The 22,018-nt window shown below is 39.1% G+C and overlaps 1 protein-coding gene across 2 annotated transcripts in view; it reads right to left on the reverse strand.

The window, feature by feature from the left end:
* The window catches only part of gfra4a (GDNF family receptor alpha 4a), a 181,290-nt gene that overhangs the window by 85,954 nt on the left and 73,318 nt on the right, over positions 1–22,018 (reverse strand). Inside the window, exon 1 of one of the 2 annotated variants that reach the window (XM_044142906.1) lies at positions 8,760–11,569. The exons of the other annotated variant lie outside the window; for it this stretch is intronic. The gene's annotated coding sequence lies outside the window, so the exon portion shown is untranslated. Of the gene's footprint in view, positions 1–8,759; positions 11,570–22,018 lie in introns of those variants that run through there. 2 annotated transcript variants of the gene reach the window in all.

Raw genomic sequence — 22,018 nt, forward strand, 5'->3', positions numbered from 1 at the left:
ATATTTGGAATGATGTTGGAAATCCATTTGCATGCTATAGAGGCAAGAGAAAAGCTTTGTGTGATGTCACAGCTTTAACTGTCTCGCTGTCACACCCGGAGCGCAGAGGTGCAGCGGGCCGTAATGGCAGACAGAGCCCCGAGCCGGAGCAGGCTGCACAAAGTTGGGGTTAATGGCTTTTTTTATGGTCTAAGGTGCTCTGGTCCGCTGGGTATATTTTATCAGAGAAACCTCAGCTATAAGGAACTTCACTGTGTGCTCTGATTGACCTCACACAGGGACATCTAGAAACTCACAATACCTGTCAGCAGTGAGCTGCCTGGAATGAACAGATTTATAATGGGTACTTACGAATTGTAATTGAGGACTTATAATTACCAGCGCTACAGGTACCAGGAGACACACAAAAAATATGTTGTTTGCCAGGTTTGAAAATCAAATGTACAAAAATCGCATGACAGAGTTCACATTGGCATTATTTATTTAGCCAAAAAAGGGGTGGGAAATTGACACAAAATAGAAACAAACTGCAAATGCTCTTGATAAACTAGCCATCAGGAGGTGCAATATAAACAAAAATCAAAAACGGAACTAAACAAAAGACGTTCTGCAAGTTTTTGGTCTGGAGTGTCTCCATGCCACGACCTGCCATGACAGAACGTCCTCAACAATCATCTTGAAGCTGCAGCTGCCGTAAGTAGCTGCATTTCCACTGAACGTACAGCTGCACAAATTGAAATTCTGGAGAAAAGATGATGGCGATGACAGGAAGTGGTAGCAGGATGATGGCGCCGCATTTTATTTTCCAAACGATCTCAACCCAAAGTCAGACAAGTCAATGCCTGGAAATCTCTATCTCAAGCTCATGTAACAGCTAATCTGTAACTGCTGGTGTTCTTTGTCATCACCACTTGTTACTAGAATCCACTTGCTACAATGTTGCTGGCTGTGCAGGAGTCTCCACTTCTGCTTATCAAAGATGTACCGTTGTGAACTTGGCACCACAACTGCATCTATTACTGACAAACTTTGCTTGACTTGTGCCTTTGGAACATGGTTTTTATGCAAAACAATTGTAAAAAAAAAAAAGATGACAGAACTTTGAAAGAATATGCAAAAGGCTGATACAGTATGCTACCTTTCTAGAGCAGGAACTTTGAAAGAAGTTGTTCTTTCAGAGTCTTTCAAATGTTTCATATAAGACCCCCAGTGAAAATCTTCCCTCCCATTCTGTAGTAGCTGTCCTGTAATGCTCAAAGTTGGCCCACTGGCAACAAATCTCTGCAGGTTCCCTTCAAATCCAGCACAGTTGGCAGAATTCATCCATTAGCTAAAGTCGCTTAATTCAGCCCAGCATCACTATCCTCCTCAGTTTCTCAAATGCTCCACATATGGAATGAACCGATAATGAATTCTTCTGCTCCTTCTTCCTGTTGCGTTGGCAACAGGTTCCATAGTGTGCAAGTGTTACATCATACTCACCGCCTAGGAAAATTATACATACACCTTGAAATTAATAAAATTTCACGACTCGGTGGAGGGCTATATTCTGCAAGTTATGTTTAAATTACGAAACAGTATATTGCAGCACGTTTGCAAAAAAAGATTTATTAAAAGACGGAGCTTTTGTAATCTGAGAAGATCAGAAATAATAATATATATATAAACAAACAAAGTCACCACTAAGCAAACTGAACACTGTATTTGTGTTTTATGGGACAAATCTATCTAAAACAGAAAAGAGTAGATCTATTTTTACTTTCGAGGTATTATGATGTGTATTAATTCAGTCGAGTGCTGTATTATTGCAAAAGTAATGTTTTTTCTTTATTATTTTCATATATACGCATTGCCTGTTTTGTGTTTGTGTATATGTGGATAGCTGATGTTTAGTTGCTTGTGTCATAATAAACTGGCTTTTGAGACAGGCTGGACTACACAAGCTTTTTTCCTTCAAACTACTCATTTTGATTCCATGTGAAATGTTCACTCTAAACTGTAAATTAATGAAATAAGTACAATCTTATTCATATTTTCTCCCAATGCAACCACATAATGCCCTAAATCTTAAACGTAAGCATGATAGGGTATCACATTTCACCGGTCAGGAAAAAGTTTTAGCTAAAACAAAATTGGGGAGGGAGAGGGAAGCAGGTCAGTTATGCTAGCTTGACTTTGACAATCTTAACATGTACGTGTGCTGTGGAATTCAGTGTGTTTTTGTTTGGTTAAAAAAAATAAAAATAAAATAAGGCCACCCAAACATGAACTCTCCAACAGATCATCAATAGAGCAGGTGTTTAAATTGGCTAATCAGGCAATTTAAATAATAATTGTTCAGACGATCAATTATTAATATTCTCAAAAATAAACATCATGAAAACATAAAACTGGAACAGACTGAATGCTCTGTTGTTTCTGTGGGAAATGTTTGTGTGTTTTTTGCTGTTGGATTCTGATACATTAGTGGAGCTGTTTTCAGTCAGTTGCTAAGTGTTGAGTTATTCCTCAACAGTTACATGTGCAAAATTTACAGAAGTAAACCAAAACATACGTGTCTCTGTATTGAATATTGAATATTTTATCAGGTGTATTATCTACTGATATTGATCAATAGCTAAAACACAATATATATTGTTACTGATTTGTAAGTAGAATTCTTTAGTGAATCACAGTATTTGTTAAATAAATGAATGTTTTTGCGGATGAGGCTGTTGGAGAACAAACCTAAGCTTCCAGATAAGATGTAGCGACCAATTTTAGTAGCATGACGATAGGGTTGTGGATGTTCAGTCCTGTGACCTTCAACCACAGGGAACAGTTCCCCAGCAGCGCTGCCTTATCGCTTCTTAACCTTATCAAGAGTCGACATAACTTTACAGCGGCTTTTCGAGATCTTTTAACTGCACAAAGCAACGGTGACTTTTCATTTGCCAAATCTAACATTGGTCACATTCTAATTAGCCTTTTTGCGGCGAATACATCATCCAAATGAGAGGAGGGCTTGTGTCCAGCAGGATGAATTTTAATTAGGCCGCACGGGGGAGACTGGGGAAAAAAAAGGTCATCACATGCTCTCATCTAATCACACGCCTTTCAGAGTCTCTCAAAAGGTGAAAACATTCCTGCCATTGTGACAAACTCACTTTTTCATATCTGCCTTTCAATTAAATGTCTGCAGTTCAGTGGGTAAATGCATGTAATTAATTAGCCTAGAGGAAATTCTACATTTAATAGGCAACTTATAATTAAGTGGAGAGGAGATCAAATGTATCTGCGGTTCACCTTTCTTATCCCGACTGGCCCAGCAGGGAGATTAGATCGACTGTGCTCTTTCTCTCAGATTACTAAAAAAGTGGTGGGGGAAAAAAAAAAAAAAATCTATTTTTAAGTACATTTTACCAAATTTGGTTCAAATACACAAATGAAAGAATTCAAGTAAAGATGTTTCTTTTTCATTGGTTGTCCACTTTCTATGTAGCTCTTTCAAAAAAGGGTCCTATACACACATAGCATGTTGTTGTTTATGGCTGAAATTTGCAAAAGGACGATTCTTTTACATGCCATCCATAGCTGCGCTGCGGTGGTAGAAAAATTCTGTTAATAAAATCAAACCTGGAGATGTGGGTGTTATTAAGTAACGCAGAAAAATCATTTTTTTAACTGAAAACAATTTGTATTCGTCTTTGTTTTTTGGGTTCTCTGTGTCGGCTACGCTACACACACATAGCAATTGACTGACAACAGCTCCACTATAGCATCAGGTCTCGACACCAAAAAACATGCAAACATTTCCCACACAAAGAACAGAACATTCAGTCCATTAGACTATTACGTTCTCGGGCTTTATTTTGTGATTATTAATAGTTGATTTAGGGTTGGTTAGCTAATTTAAGCGTGGATCGACTTGTTTTCTTTTTTTTGTTAACTGAGCCAAAACACACTGAATTCCACAGCACATCTAGATGTTAAGATTGTCAAAGTCAAGCTAGCATATTTACATAGTCAGGCAGAATCTTGCGCACATGACGTCGCGTCCCAACGTGTCTTTAAGAAAAACTTAATGCAACTATGTAGTGTTGAAATCCTATAAGTAGACGAAATGTTCAAATATTCCAGCAGATTTTTCATATTCCGTTAGACCCTGCTGTTACGCTTTGAAATTCCAAAGCATTTCCGAAGAAAATGAATCAAGAACACATCGGTTCTTTGGCGCTCAGACTGTATTCCAGAGATAAGAAGTTGTTTTGACGTCAAAGTGCAATCATTTCCGTCATCCGACTGTAGTAAGAGAAAGGCAACTGCTCCATCTGCCGTCAATTCCAACATTATCATTCTCACCTGTAGCGGTACACGTGTTTTTGTTGAGGGTCAAGATAAAAACAGAAAATTATTCCTGGACCTTTTTGATTTTTGCACACCTAATTGTTTTAAATCATTCAGCAAATTTTAAATTTTACATAAAAATACCACGGATAAACTAGGGGTTGAACGACTACATATTTTTTAAGGTCGACTACATCATGATAATAGTCGAGTCGATGTCGACTAGTCGCGGTGACGTCATAGTGACGTAAGCGCAAAAACCCTTCACAACTACTTGGAGGCTTTATTAGCTATTTTCACGGCAAATATTGACACCCCCCCGCCCCCCCTACGCCCCCCCGAAACTTACACACACACACACACACACACACACTCACTCCCCTTCTCCTGCTTTTACTAAGTCTATTATGGAGAATTAAAAGAGCAATAAACAGATCATTCTTCGTGAGCAGCGGGGAAAAGTTTGTTGCACAAAGTCGGGTCTGACTTTTTTTTTCTAAACACCGGCTGATGCTGATGATCTCTGGATAGTTACTATAGGAGTCAAATTATCACACTGACTACATGGTGCTTTTGGAACATCACAAGCCAAACTTGTTATGAACGGATCCCGTTTGGTTACAGCTGAATTCAACGAAACCACCTGCTTCTCCTCCGCCCGATGCGGCAGGAAGCTCTGCTGACTCAGCAGATTGAACGATTTAAGATATTTTCTAGTCAACGCCAACATGATAAAAGTAGTCGATGTCGAGTTGACTAGTCGTTTTGACGTCATAGCAACGCAAGACGCAAAGCTTTGGAGTAACGTACAGGCTTTATTACCCGTTTTCACGGAAAAATACAGCATTTACACAGAACAGCAACAAGTGAAACAACAAAACATCGGGATAGTTTATGATAAATAATAAGTTGCTGGGAAACCAACATTCAAAAGGAAACGCACATCTTTTAGATGGCATTACCACAGATCTTTATTTAATCAGCAACATAACATCATAACGTATTAGTTAGCTCGTCAGCCGGCTAAGTGACATCCTTAGCGGGAAGGGGGCGAGTTTTAGACGGCTCGTGTTTTGTAGTCGACTGCAGCTGCAACTCCATCTCCTTTTAAAAACACTGTAAAACCACAAATATGCATCCATCTACATATCATTTAAACTAATGTATTAACTTATTTTTCTTGTGTCTTGTGACGTATACTGTGCTGTCAGATCAGCACAGGCTGTCACCACCGGCAATCACATGACTGCGACTAGTCGACATGGAGTGTAAAAACTCGCGAGATGTCCTAGAGTCGACTAGTCGACTAATTGGTTCAACCCCTAGGATAAACACAAAAAGCTGTTTTTAACTGCCCAATCCCAACCAACCCGTGTGCCTGACAGGTTGTGCTACAGCTTGGTGTGTGAAACCTGCAGCCAGATGTTCTGCACAAACAGTCTAAAGAAAAAAAATAAATAAAACGAGGAAAAAAAACCATCTAAGGCATTCCAGCAGTGACAGAAACTCAGCTTGCAAAAGTATTCATATTCCTTTAACTTTTCCATATTTTGTCAATTCATAATCACAAACTTCAATGTTTTTTTATTTTTTGTTTTTGTTTTACCCTGTCTGTGTGTAATGCAGTCGCAGACAGTTCATATCCAGATGTTCTGTGAATGCCTCAGAAGTTTGTTAGAAAGCATTTGTTAACCAGCAGCATCATGAAGACCAGAAAAACCCAGCAGACACTTCAGAGATTTCAGTTCAAACACAAACCTCAAGCTTTAACGTCCCCACTTGTCAATTTACAGTCCAAATATTAAATGGCAGCTACAAAACTACCCAAAAAAAAGACCCAATCTTTGACTTAAACTGAACACTTTAATCCGGAGGAGTTTCAGAGAATAAACTCCTCAGGTGAAACAATCAGACAGTTAGTTGTGTTCTCCACAAATGTGGCCTAAATACACAGGGAGCAAAGAGAGAGCCATAAAAAAATCTAATTTTAAGTTTGTCATTAGATTAGGGCCTGGTCTTTAGCAAGTAAATTTCAATTAACTAATTCATTAAAAATGTTTAATCCAATTACTCCTATTCTTCTATTTATTTTTGACATTAAAAAAATGCTCCGGCCAGAACTTTTGTATTTACTCGTTTTCGGAACACCCATAAATCTGATGCACAAGTGACAAAGGACAAGCCGGCTTCTCTTTACACACTGAGAGTTATTGTCTGCTTAAAAAAAAAAACATCGATCCGACATAGACTATTGTTGTGCTAAGAGCAGTTAGCTGATCAGTGAAGCAATTCAAGCCTAAAACAGCATCTCAGTCCTAAACAGCAGAGCAGACGTCCCCAACGCTAGAGAACGCTTAAACTCAAAAGGCATAATAGCACTATGCACCAATTTGATGTTTTAATAACCTAATTAACAGGTTAAAAACAACAAATATCTTTGTTCAATAATTTAGTGACAAAAGAAGTTTTGATTTGAAAAAATGACTCATTTTGTCACTGCATAGTTTTTGAAATGTGATTAATTGCAGTTGTTCAATTATAGACCCTTGAATAACTTTTTAGGAAAAAGTTAATTGCGCTTAAAATGGTAAACTTTAAGCGAGTCTCACCCCTAAAATGGATAAAAACATATTCTTGAGTCAAAGTCCAGACTCATATTGATACTATGCTGCAAGACTTGTCGGGGGCGGATTACCTTGATACACCTTCTCCACCCAGTCTGACTGAGCTTCAACTAATTTGCAAATTCAGACTCTTTGGACAAGGCTGGTAGAGCCACTCTAAAACAATAAAAGTTGTGGTACGTAGTTCAGCACAGGTATACAAATTGTTCCAAATGAACAAAACGCTGGTTAAATCCTGCTGCACACCTCTTCTTTATTCCCTTGCTTAGCGAGGCCACATTTCTTTCCTTACAGCTGTAGACGGAGAGTTAAGACAACTCGGAGCTCAACTCTCACTGCAGTTGGGCTGAAACTCATCAGCAAACATTCCTCGTGTTCCCTCTGCCTCCGAGCGCCATGTCTGCCTTCCCCCCCACCAAAAAGAAAAAAACAATATCAAGGATAAATCAGCTTGGCCTCTGATGGGCAGACCCACTTTTCAATTATGCGCACAAGGCAAAGGAATTAGAGGTCTAATTCCAGCCTAATCCCCAAACAAACAAATCTATGGCCTCCATTTCCAGTGAAGGTGCCATGCTTCCCCTTCTTTATCCCTCCTGTCTACTCTTGCTAACTCTCTGCCCATTCACTTGCCTGGTCAGGTGTGGCAGTATTTTTGCTCCAATCAGTTCTTAAACTGAACGCTCAAAGTGCTGGAAGCCATGCTTGTTGCATTCTGTTAGTTTTCCATTCAGACTGCTCTTTGATATTGTACCTCCTTCACTTAACAGTGACTAATTTGATACCCAGGGAGGCCCAGTTCAATTGCACTCCCCTCTCCAGTGAAGATGGCCGTTCATCTGAGGAGCCACTCGGGCTTCTTTTCACTACTGATAACACGACAATTACTCAGCAGCAAAAAGTTCTTTCCCACAATGCCAGTCCCTCCTCAATAGGGGATCTGTCAACGGCTAATAGGAAATTATGACAAAATAAATAACTTAAACATGTGGATGAAGAATTTCTATCGTGATGTACTGTATTGATTTGCTGAAACGTAAAGGTTTACATGATTACTTAGCTGAAGATGTTCCTTACAGTCATCACTCCTACACTCTGTAACAACATCACTTCTTAAAAACAATAGTTGGCAACTCGGAGTGAAACGATACCTAATGCTCACAAGACACAAAACCGAGTTCACAAGATGGGACGAGGTTTTATTATCGGCGAGAAAACGACAAAGCTCCAATTTCTTCTCCATGAAGGAATTTATTTAGTATTTTAGCTGTTTGTCATAAGATATGGATGCTCTGGCTTTTTTTTTTCTTTTGCTTGAGGCTGAATCTTAAATATAAACCTAGTGTTTGCTTGGTATTTCCCATCTCATATCACGACTATGCAATAAAATATGCAGAGGTTTATATAAAAACAAAACGCATCATAAAAACAAGTCACATCAGTGTCATTGTGAAAACTTGGTAATATGAATGTAGAACAGCTGAGTTTCCACTAAATGCCAACAAAATTCATAAACATCTAAAAAAAAAATGACAATAAATTTAAACTTGTGCCTCAAATTGTAACCCAAACGTTTGAACTACACTATTTTAGACCAAAAGCCAACAGCAAAATGACTCAGTTTTCTACATGGAAATGAGCGCTTTTCTTATAAAAAGATAAAGAACAAGCAAAGTCTGCATACGGGCAAAAAAAAAAAAAAAAAGAAAGAAAGAGAGAGAAAGCAACGCATCCTTTCCCGTCTCGATTGCTCCACCGACGGCCGATCGATGTATCTCCCAAACACACTCTGCCCATAAGCTCTCTCACCTATTACGATTCTGTCAGAGAGTGATTCCAGCCAATCCGAGGGTGGTCAGATCCTTCTCATTTCCCTCCACTTGTACAAGCAATCGATTCCACTCAAAGCCGAAGGCCGACGCTTATTCCCCCCACCGGCCCGCTCCCGACTCCGCTTGCCATCTCTCTCTCTATCCCGCCATCGGCCTCTGAATGCAGATAGCTTAGAGAGGGGGAAGGGAGCTGCGTGGAGTTGGACTTAAAAAAAGAGAAAACGAGCAACACAATTTCTTTTTTTTTTATCTGCAATCATTCCAGCCATCCACACCTCTATGACAGCTTCTGAGAAGATTTGGCTTCGGCTAAAAGACGCTGCAGTGGGTGTCACCTTGTGAGAGCTTTTCTTAGATCCGTCCGTTTCAGTCTCTGAATCATGACGATGACTTCATCTAAACCTGGCAGGAGAAATACCGACAACTCCTCCGTCTGTTAAAACACTGTTTTTTGTTTTTGCTCACCTTTAAAATGTGTTTTTTTTTTTTTTTCCGTTTGTTTGTTCTCCTGCAAGGTGACATACTCTCTTACAAAATGTTCATAAACCACATTTTCCTCTCTGGAGCTTTTAGGAATGAAACTTGAAACGAAAATGTGATAAATTGTAATTTAAAAGAATGTAACATGCTAAAATGTATGCAGTTAATTCGCCGAAGTGAACGTGTTAAAATCACGGACTCGGTGTGAAAACACACGCGTCTCACACTTTTCGGATTTGTTTTTGTAAATAAAATAAAATAGAAAACTGACAACTAAATTCATTTTGCGGTGCGTAAAATTTAAAGTGATTTGCCGGGAAGGAGCTTCGTTTCCAAGTTACAGTTATTTGGATTTAATAATTCTAATGTGCAAGTTGGAGTACCTGCAGTGTTGGAACTAACAAACCAGAATATCAGAATGTTATTATCCTTTTAATAAAAGCCATGTTTTTATGACTCTAACAACTTCTAACATTTTTAAAGGGATCATAAAATTTGGAGCAAAGGAGCAAATAGAACATCATCTTTGAATGTGTGTTAGTGTTACGATACATACCCATCATTATCATAAGTATATTAATAAAAACACTTTATAAGGCATGAACGCTGCACATTCAACTGCTTTTTGTTAGCAGAGATAAAATGTGAGCCCTAACGTTTGCGCCACAGGGCTTGACACGATATGTGTGTGTTGGTGTGTGTGTGTGTGTGTATTGAGCAAATCAGCCACTGCTGCACTCTGAGATGGCTCCATTCCTGCTTTCGCTCTGATGATAATGCCTTTATTGCTCTTAAATCTGCTGTGATTTCCAACACAGCCTGCCTCATCACAGTGTGCGGCGTGCTGAAGTTTAGATAAAAGACGGATCCCTCCTTACTTTGCCGTTAAATCCTACATTTCTCGTAAAGCTCCGGCAGTTGGGTCGGATTTATGGCCACGTTTCAGGCGAATCGCTTCCACCCAGTAGGCAGCGAGACCTTTGCATGCCGCTGAATCGGGGCGCAGGGTAAATAAAGACGGGCAGCGAGGGGTCAGAGTTCAGCGGGGAACGTAAATGTCACAGGTACTCACTGTCTCAGCTTCTTCAAATATATTACAGATATGTTTATAGATGCAAAAAAACAAAATCATTTTTATTAAGAAAGGAAACTTTTATTGCCTAAGATGCAGTACCATGGTGTTCCTTCAGTGTGCGCTTGATCATTTGTAGCAAGAGATGCATCTGCAGTCAAAACAAATTCAGTAATGAGAAAAGCTTCGCTCTTTCAGCTCGACTTAACGTCAGTAGAGTGTAGCGTTAATCTTTTGACTCGTTTTTGAATTGATCTACAGCAAAACGAGATTTTTCTCGACAGAACTTCAACCAGGTGAAGCCAGAGTTATTTTAATTTTGGATAGAACATTTAAGATTTTTATTTTTTATTTTTTTATCTTAATTGGAAAATATTTTTTAATTTTTTGTGACTGTGTTGTTCTTTCAGAAAATAGTTAATTCTTGAGTCTCCAACGCTCTAGTTAATGATTAATCATGAATCATTAGTTGATGATTATTTCAATGATAGATTCATCACGATTAGTTTTGATTAATCATTTCAGTCGTATTTTTCATTCTTTATACTCCAGTTAATGATTAATCGTATACCAGTTGATTACTAAATTTGTTTATTTTTTTCAATAATCAATTTAATTCAATTAATCATTTCAGTCCTATTTTTGAGTCTATATACTACAGTCTGTGATTAATCAATAATCAATCGATTACTAAATTAGTTGACAATTATTTCAATAATCGTTTCTCTCCTAATCTAAGTAAGTACTGGTTCTATTTTCTATGGCTCCAAGTGGCAACCAGGGATTATCAGCAATAATAATCCCTGGTTGCTTTTAAAAAGAATGATATATTTGTATGATATAGACAGGTTTACATTTAATGTGTTCCACAGGGACTGATACAGGAGCCTGAAGTGAAGTCAGATTGGCTCAAGGATTTCTTTAGGTGTTTGAATCCAACGCTGTATCTACGGTGCAGCTGTGTGTCAGATAACCGGAAAGGAAAAAAAAAAAAAAAACTTTTCATGGCTTCACTTTACAAGAAGTATAATTATTGCCCGAGGTTCTCACGGCTTCACCACTGCTGACACAGGATTTTCATGTGGGAGCTGCACAGATGAAAGGATTTGTGCTGTCAATAAAGTGAAATTCAACATGAGGAGACGCACTGAAAGAATCATTTACTGTCAAGAAGCTGTTGCACAAACTTCTTCTTTTTGACATCTACTGCTCATGACAATGAAAATAAATGCTTTACGGTCTGTTGTTCTGCTTAACCTCGTTGTTAAGCAGAACAACGAGGCTTTTCATTAAGAAGTACAATTTATTACATTTTCACGCGACGTCGGTTCCTCTCCGTTCATTTCTTATGGTACTTCTGCGATGAGGCGACAGTCATTAGCTCTCCTTCAGCTAAGCAACTGGCAAAATTTGCGCCCATGAAATTTTGAGCTCCTAAACGTAGAAGTTCACACGCGGGCTAGCGACGCAACATAGTAACAGTCTTTTGCCACGACTGTCACATCCCATGTGCTTCGTCTTACCCAGGATTCCAGAAACCTGTGGTTTTTGCTATCGTTCGTCAATGTTGCACTTTTACAATACATCCATAGATGTAACTCCGTTCAACTCAACAAAATGAAAAATCTTTCTTTAAAAATGTGGACTGTGGACGCTAATGTTAGCTTTGGGGACATTTCAGCTGCTGTGTCATGTTTACCATTGAAATGCTCATTTAGCCTTGAACGGCTTCGTTAATAGGCTAAATATATATACATATATATTTTTTTTTTAATCCAAAAACTAACCCCCAGTCGGCCAAGAGGAGCAGCTTCATTCTCCGTCAGTGTTTGAGGGTGTTGATTGTGTGTCAGATTTATGCTTGTACCAGAAACACATAAATACAAAGGTTCCAACCAGATGCTTTTTCTGTAAATTAAAAAATAAAAAACTGATTAAGTGTGGTAAATTGTTGAACACGTTAAAAATATAGAACAAATTATGTAAAACATAATTATTGATGAGGCTAGGAAAAACTGCTGGGTGTAATAAATTAATTATGATACATATTGCGATATACATATGATCATTATCAATAGATGACAGAATTTTCAATAATTTCACTGAACCCTGAGCCAGAACTGCAAAGCATTCTGGGAGATGTAGGCAGAGAAAAGAGTTTAGCCATTCAACCAGGTAAGCAACAAACTAACCTCTCCCACTCTTTGGTTACCTAGCAACAACCTGGTAAGTAATGTGCGCAGCAGCAGTTTCAGGTTTCACCTCAGTGCCTCATAAATTTCTAAAAGAAAAAAAAAAAAAACAGCATGTAGTGAAAACTGGATAAAATTCACATCATGAATTTGGCTGTATTTCAGATATTTAAAGGAAATAATAATTATCACTAAAAACTGATATGAAACGCTTACATAATACGTTTTTCATGATGAAATTGTTTTCCTTTTAGGGAACTATTTCCTCAAAAGGAATTGTTTCTATAGTGGCATTTGGTACCTTTGTGAAACCTGGACATGGACAATCTGCCACCAAGTTATGGTTAGTGCATCCACACCCTGCTCACGTTTTGCTGCTGAGCCGTTTCACTTGGACACTCTGTGGCGATGGAATGAGGACGGCATGTGGTACCTGGCAGAATTTACAGCATCGTCTCCGTTTCATTTGGGACGATGTTCCAACTGTCCCAATGACATAAACGCACCTGTAAAAAGGGCTGGGGTTATAACGGCTAATTATACTCTGTCAGGACGCGTGGAGTGAGAAACGACTCCTGCCGCCTCGTTTCCGAAATGCTTCCCTTATTAGTTAGTACTTAATATCCCCAAGGTCATAACATTTGATAGATCATATTGTCAGCTGGGGCGGCCATAAAAATCCTCCCCCACTACTACAACCACCACCGTCGTCCTCTGTGGCAGCTTTAGTCTGCTCACATCAAGCGTCTTAATTGAAGGGGAGCGGGGCCCGACGGCGCGCCCGGCTGAAGGCAATCGATTGTGACAAACAAATTAGAGACGAGTTTGAATGATTAAGTTATGTATCGATTTTGATTTAAACATCAACGTGCTCATGTACTCGGCGGGATTAGATGAGAAGACGAAATGTAATCAATGCTTCCTCGTACACATCCACGGGATTTAGCATGTAAAGACACGGGTCAATGAGGTAATAAGAGGCCTCAAGGACCACACGTTCTTCTGCTTCACCGCTAATTGGATATAGATTATGCCAGTGGGCTGCAGAATATGATGGAGAACACATTGTTATGAATCAGGTTAATTTTATCGGCCAGAATCAATTTCATGCTATAAGTTTTCCTTAAACTCTACTGTTCCCGGCTGAAGCGCTGCAGCTCCCCAAGTTCATTTCACACATAAGTCATTTTTCATCACCGGCCTCTGATGCTAACTAATGGCTAAGTGTAAATCAAAGATGATTTCATTCACTTTTACTTGCTCTACAAAATGACCGTAATATGTCTGCAAGCGGCTGATGGGAACTTGATCAAAACTAATAGCGCCATTATTCCAGACTGAGGTCCTGAAAAATCCACTCAGCTCCCTTATTGTCCTGCTGTGGAACAGTACACATATTATAAAAATAAAAAAAAAAAATAGACAAGATTCCTGTGACTAATATTACAATATTACATATCATAATAGATCGGTGATGACGCTTTTACTGATTCACCAGTCATGTTTGTGTTAATTCTCACAACTGACTTATGATTAATTTTAAATAAATGATTTGTTAGATTGAAATTAGTTCCAATCAATCACAATGACGTCCGCTTACGCCTTCTTTCACTGTTGTAGTTGGGCCACCATCCAGCAGAGGGCGCATCCTTGAGCGGAACCAGTTGATACAGAAAAAAAGCTGGCGGAGCCATACGAGAACGGGAAAGAGAAACGGGCTGAACGTAGTCAGATGTGGGATGCAAAATGCACTTTATCCAGTTCTGCTTTGAAATATAAACCCTCGACAAGCTCAAGTTTCAGCTCAATCTTCGCTATGCTGAGCAGTATTGCGTAGCGGCGTCAACTTTTTAACCAACAATTATCACTTTGCTACAAATGCTATAAAGTCTGCACTCCTCCTCACTGACAATATAAAGTTAATGGAAGAGTTAGTGTTTCACACATTTTCAAATTTTTCAATCCAACAGTGTGAGAAAACCACTATTATCTGTTTATCCAGTCAGCACATAACACAGCTGACAAAAAATACAATGTGCTTTTTTCTTTTTTAAATAAGCATTATGAGTCAGGTTTTAAAGAAAATTAATTGAGGTCAATCGATGAGATCAATCAACTTTAGATAAAGTCACTAATCCGATCCCTAATATTGATCCCGAAAGTCATCGGAAGATAGGAATGTTTGTGGAATACACCTTTACCACGAAAATATACCAAAAAATGAGGCACAGAAATTAAATCAAATTAAAAGCAGTGGATCCTTGATGTTCTCAGGGTTTATTGATCACAAACGCCTACAAATGCGTGAAATTTCTGAATACTTCAGACCACCTCTAAATACGCTTAGCACTGGCTGTTTTAATCGTTCAGAAATACAGCATTAACATGATATGTATTAACATGCACAGCAGAAACCGTGTTAGCACAGAAGCTAACAGCCAGAGTCTTCCTTGTCTAAACTCTTGGGCGTGCAGCCAATCAGCGGCAAGGAGAATCAATGGCGCTTCTGGATTGGCCAATAGAATGTCAGGCAGCCTCATGTAAAAGTATTCCACCGTCCTACACTGCATTTCAGTTTGAATATTTCAGATCTGCTCTATGAAAATGTAAAAAAAAAATAATAATAATTGATTTGACGTTTTCATTGCCAGCCGTCTGTGATTGGTGTTCGGGGGTCTTTATGTTCATATCCACCAATCGAATAAAATGTTGTAAGAGGCTGTTGGAAATTGCCACTCAACTTCAGCATAATGTGACGTTTTAAAGACAGAAACACCGGACTAAATATTTTAACCTCGTATGGTGGAAATGATTTTACAATATTACAGATTAGGACTAAAAATGATCTAATATCTTAATAACTGAAGGCACTGGCAGCAGACGAAATGAAATATGCAAGAAGAAATGTCAAATCCATTCATGTTTTAATCATGTGGCTGGGATTTTAATATGCTTTTAAATTTGTACATCCACTGGCATGTTTTTTTTTTTTTTTTACTTTTTCATTGGTTCTCTGATTCTCCCTCCACCTGTTTTACAAGAACACACACATTATCCGTTGTTGGAAAACCTGGGTCACAATAATGAATTCATAACCAGCTGCTTTCCTTGTTTGTAAATTTGTACAAATATCTGGAGAACAGCGTTTCATCTCCCTTCACAGTGCTAACAATGGGAATAAAGTACAAATTATAGTTTTAGGTGATCCTGATGGCACTTTGAAATATATATTTTAAATCTTCCTGCAGTGATAATTGAATATTGATATCAGAAACGGAAGCAAAATCAAACACGTGTGAGTGAGGAGATGCTGTAAAACGGATGCTTGACCCAGCTTGACCCCGCTGCCGAGAGTAAAACTTAACTTGGAGGCTCTATTATGTGTTTTACAGGCACATAGTGCCATTTTGTAGCATAAACAAGCAGACCGTTACCTTCAGTTGTTCTAAAAATGCTGTACATTTCAAAACATAACTCCAAAAACAGATTGCCAACTACGCTGCAGAGGATTCTGGGTATGACTCGTGGCTTTTTGCTAAAGACAAAAAAGAAATCCTGCGACCACTGAAATCTGACACTCCTCCATTATTTTCCACATTTCTTGACGAGGAGAGTTGTGCTCAGTGTCTTCAGAGGTTTTCGTGTTGTTTCCTACAGTGGTTCTTGGTGCAGCGCCCCCTCAGGTGTGGAGGTGAACAGGTTTTTTCCAAAGGGTCTACTGGACTATCTGCCTCCTCAAACGAACCAGACTTTCAAGGCAAATGGACTGGAGTTTGGTTAAAGCAGACTGAAACAGGGCTAACACATCATTATCTTATTTCCTGATGCTCAGTTGAGCCTTTAGGTGGTGACAAAGCAGGGAACTGTGAAGTGCACCTCATTGATCTCAGTGTAAGATGACGTTTTCACCAAAGCAAGGGATTCGTGTGACCAGTTCTTTTCAATACACCAGCTTACCTGGCAGGTCAGGAAACAGTCCAACAGCAGCTGAAACGTCCAAGTCCTACCATGTTCAAAATGTTTCGATTATTTCTACAAACTTCCCAACTTCAAGCCTCAGATTATTTTTTTACACTTTCGTCAGAATGCCATGAAAACTGGAATCACGTTATGGTTCGTAAGCCAGGCCAGATTGATCGGCTCACGGCGTTAACGTTATTCACCTGAGAAAAATCAAATATCACCGAATGCAAATTATTCTTGACTGCATTGTGATTTAATGCTGCAGCATTTCAATCACTGTCCTCTCAGTTGAAAAAGATTCCTGAGTGTTAATTAACTTTTCTTATTATTCCTTACTCGTACTTTTCACACCGGTGCAGACTAGGGCACCTAGAGAGCGGCTTTAATGCCTTCAGCTGCCGTCGCTTTCAGAGCAGAGGGTTGTCGGCTCAAATCAGCTCCTACTGTCACATGATATCAATCATATTTCTGCCCTCCAATCTCTTTAAATAGTTTCTCTTTCAGACGTTGGCTTCGGGACGGAGAGATAATTTTGCCTTTGTGGCTCTTTGTGACCGATGACAAGGATCCTGACTTTAACCCCTGGGTTTGGTCATAATCCTGCAGTTTATTTCAAATATTTAAGGTAAAGGAAACGCGAGTTGTGCTGACTGACAGATTAATCCCCAGCCTGATGCAACGCTGTCATGGAATGAACAATTTCATCACCTGTCAGTTCTGTTTTGGCTCACGAGGCAAAACGGAAAACAACTTAGAAAGGGGGCGGCTTGGTGTGTGTCTGGTGGCAAGAGCCTTCAAGTTCAGCTGAGTATTTTGTAAATTGTGGAATTAAGAAATCTGTCCTGGTGTGTGGCATTAAAAGTACCTTTTGAGAATAACAAGCTTTAAACACATATTAAGCAGGCTTTTCAGTGAGATCACAATCCTTTGTAAAAAACAAACAGGTTTTTGACAAAATATTCTGGTTTCAAATGTTGCTTATTCAGTAACTGATAGAAAAAACTCATGATGGTTAAGAGAAATAAAACTGTTAAAACATTAGTTTTTGTCTAATAGCATATTTTTCTAGGGCATGGAGTAGCAGAAGTTAACTTTTTAATAATATTACTGTACTGTTTTCTTTCATAAAAGCGAGAGATTAAATACAATGACTGCAATATGAGTAAAATAAGTAATATCTAATTATCTTGCATATATGGAATATTTTGTTTCCAACCCTGGACATTTGCATTTAGCAATAGTGCCTTATAAAGTGCAATAACTTTCAGTTTCTTCCCACTAATCATAAAATTCAGTAAGTTGAAAAGACTCAATGCTACAGACTCACAAAAACTGGATTTTACTTTGAAGTATATGAGTCTGATTAACTATAAACTAGAGGTGTGCGTTTATCATATCGTATCGTTTATCGTGATCAATGTTTTTCATAAGAATTTTGATGCACCGTGGTCACGATAAATCACAATTAATGACGTTTAAAATCCCCCAATAACTACCTGCATTGTTGGGACTGTTGGTGTTTCTATTTTCTCCACTGTTTGTTTAAGGAGAGTTTCAATAAAAACCAATAAATATGATTATGGTCAAATGTGACTGAAGTGAACTGCACATGGGATTGTTTTTCAAGAGCAGTATTTGTGCTAGTGGGGCTTTACTTGTCTGTCTTAGTCATACGGTTACCCGAAGTATTATCGGCAATTTTTATCGTTATCGGAATAGCATCACAAAATATTGTGATAAAACTTTAAGTCTGCATCGGCCAGCCCTACTGCAAAGATTACTTTTCATGATTTTTGTGAAAAAGATTGCATATATTTTGCGTCCGAAACACAATAATTTATTTTAAGGTGCAGAATATCAATAAATTCATGGACACTTGTGGCTGTAATTTCACAAAATTTGCTGTTTCCTAAATCTGCTAAATATCCAGCGGTGTAGCTATTTTTTCCTAAAGCAAACACACATAAAATCAACTCAAACTGCATTCTCGGGTGTTTGTTTTGATGAAAGCAGACTTTAATACCAACATTTGTGCTAAATAGCTAATGAGGCGTGGAGTATCATCACATCCCTTGAGCAAAAGCTAGCGTGTGGTGAAAGCAGGTGAACAACTGTAATCACAGAGGCAGATATTGTGTAAATAATAACCCTGGAAGAACACACAAACCTCTTTCTTTAAACAAAAAGAAACTTTTCTAGTCATTCTCTGTCGTAAGACTGGATTCCTGCTGATTCTGCTGATTGAAAACAAAGAGTTCAGAGTTGATCATCTTTAAATGGTCTCAAAAAACATCCTTCTTTGAAATAACTGGAATATTTTATTGAAGCGTGTTGGTGGGTTGATTGTTGTACTAATAGACCAACAGCGTCTGGTCAAGGCAATTTGCTTAGAAGGGAGTTAATGCTAACTTGATGTGCCACACTCCAATTAAAAAAAATAGAATAAAACAAAAAAAGACAAAAAAATTATAATCTCACATAAGAGAAAGTAAGCCTTTTTTATTACATTCATGCAGAGGGAAGAAAAAAAGAAAAGAGGAAAAAGGTATTCTTTTTAATTTTACTTTACTAGATAAGGTGGGCTGCACAGTGGCGCAGTTGGTAGCACTGTTGCCTTGCAGCAAGAAGGTCCTGGGTTCAATTCCCGGGCTGGGGTCTTTCTGCACGGAGGTTCCATGTTCTAGGTGTGAGTGTGTGTGTGCATGGTTGTTTGTCCTGTCTGTCTCTGTGTTGCCCTGCGACAGACTGAATTAAGGTGTTTTACACAAACAGAGCTGGAGAAGAAAACCCTGTTAAGAAGAAGCTCATACAACATACATGATATCATGCAATATGCAGTTTTTTGCTGTATCCTCCAGGTGTTTGCTAACTGCTGCTGGCTAGTCTGAAGGAGCTGAGTGGGGGAGTCATGGCATTAGGTCCTGCTTTGTGAGGCGGAAGCTCAGGAGCTTGGAAACTGCAGGTCTGAGGAGCTGCGCCTCGAAGGCGGAGCTAGGTCCACCTGGGCGTTTTGCACAGCTGAGTGGTTTAAATGGAGATTAAGGGTTTTGTCAAACATGCATGAAAGAATCAAGACAATACTCCAGATATGTTTTTGTTGACGGAATAGCATTTTTAACCTGATGTACAGCTAAAATAAATTATTTTACATAATACTGCCCTTTTAAGCAGGCTGACAGCCCACAAGGTTGTTTTACATTTTCATTCCAGGCGTTCAAAAGAACGGGACAGGGTTGTGTAGGGTCGCCACTCTTAACCTCTCTGGGAAACTCTCCTGGTTTCTGGCTCTTTCTCCGGGCTCCGACTCAGGGAGGTCAGCCTTACAGCGGCTAGGAGACGTGGTGAGCTGGGCGCCTGAGGAACATGACGAAGAGTCACACGCTGTGCCAGCAGCAGCAGCAGCAGGCCTGTGAGAGGAGTCAGCGCTTCACTCTCGTCACGCCGTGAAGTGGCCCTGTCGTTGACAGTGACACACGCTGCAGGTCTGTGGCGAGAAGAGGACCTAATGCGCTACTCAGGTCAAATGAGACGCCTGTGGAAAGCACCATGTGTCTAGAGCATGAGTATTTGTAAGGGCATGTGAGGTCATAAAACTAATGTTAGAGAGGCAGTGTCATGGGCGTGCTGTGGTGGCGTAGGGGATAGCGCGACCCACATTTGGAGGCCTTCAGTCCTCGACGCGGCGGTCGCGGGTTCGATTCCCGGACCCGGCCGACGTTTGCCGCATGCCTTCCCCCCTCTTCTTCCCCCTTTCCTGTCAGTCAACTCTCGAATAAGGGACACTAGAGCCCACAAAGAGAAGAGAGGCAGTATCATGCAGAAATCGTCTGTTTTGAACTTTACATCACGTTATGATGTTATTCCCTCATCAAAACCACACCTGGAGTGTTGCTTTGATTCTTTGAAGCATTTTTGAGAAATCCTTTAATCTCCTTGGCAACCATTCAGCTGTTTAAAATGCTAGGTCCGCCCATGGTGGACAGCATTACAGAGCAGCCCTGCCCCACTCAACTCCTTGAGACTAGCCAGCAACAATTAGCAAACACCCAGTGGAAGTGCAAAGCAACTTAGCTCATTATACGAGCTCTCAGTGAAACGTTGGTGTAAAACATTGTTAAAGGGTTGCTAGAGCAATGACGTCATGATGACTTCCTGTAGAGTGGCGTTTCAGAAAGAGTCAAAGCTTCTTAAAGAGACAGAGGCCCAATTTCAAGGTGTTAAATTACAATGTCAAATTTCTTTTAAGCGTTTTCTTGTCTACTGCTAGATGTACATTTATTTTAACAGTATTTACCCAGAACTCCCTGCACTACAGTATGCTCCTTGATTTTAAAGTTGTTTGACAAATACAGGATTATTTTATTTAACAGCTGAACATATCAATTACTTGATCGTGATATAAAATGATACCATGTGGCTGGTAAACATAATAGTGCCCCTTTTAATTATTATCTAACTATGCTTTTATGTACGTGTTTTGAAATTGCACACAATCACACCTCAGTCAGACTATTACAAGACGATACGTTGCCCTACATAAAGTATCTGATACTTTACACAATATGATCAACATCTAGAAAAGGTCAATGCATGTAGTAATTGTATGTGTTCACAGTTAATGTCATTGATGATTAGCCTTTCTAAATAAATGAGAGAATAGTTGTGAACTATTCTTCAAACACACACTTCACACAAACATTGAGTCGTGTGCGCATAAGACCAAACTTGATAACGAAATACATGCATGGTAGAGAGAGAGAGAAAGAAACAGTCGATAAAGGATGAAAGGTGCAGACGGGTCGAGATATAAGATGAGATAAAGAACAAGACTGGTAAAAAGAGTGGTAGTTATTCTAAAAGTAGAAACCTTTTATTCTTTCATAAGCTTAGAGAAATTTGTTGAGCTGAGTTGAACTCAGGTCAATTTAAAGCTGCAGTATGGAACTTTTATTAAAAAAAGCATATTTGTTAAAACTGTCTTTATGTCCGGATTATATAACACTACAGCAAAGAAACTACAGCCATCTGCAGAAATAAACAACCAATCAGACCCAGGAGGAGGGTCTTAGTGCTGTCAATCATGGAAAATGTCTTCTTATAAGCTAAATAATCTGCCAATAGGACAAGAACTTTTTCATCATTAAGAAGTCATTTCAAGTGTGCTAACATATTTGCACGAGAAACTAAACTAAAAACACTCTGTAAGATTTTTGTGTTTTTGCCGTGAACGCTCATGCTAGTTAGCATAGCCACAGATGACGGCGGATGAACATTTCTCCTGTGACGTTTGGTTGCTTCATCTTCAGCTTGCGTGATCACAGGAGAGCGACTGGCGAAATCTCTTCTTTGAAGCCATCTTAATGGATCTGTGTTTTGTAGAAAAACTAATTAAATCTGTGCTTGTCTTTTCGTGTTTTTTTTTTTTTTATCGTTTAAACGCCCCTTGTTTAAACAGGAAGTTTCTCCAGGGACAATCTCGTCTCTCTCGCTTCCGTATGAAATGCAACTCTGTTTATCTTCCAGCACATT

Source organism: Gambusia affinis, linkage group LG16 (genome assembly GCF_019740435.1).
Source record: "Gambusia affinis linkage group LG16, SWU_Gaff_1.0, whole genome shotgun sequence".
NCBI classification, from domain to species: Eukaryota; Metazoa; Chordata; class Actinopteri; order Cyprinodontiformes; family Poeciliidae; genus Gambusia; species Gambusia affinis.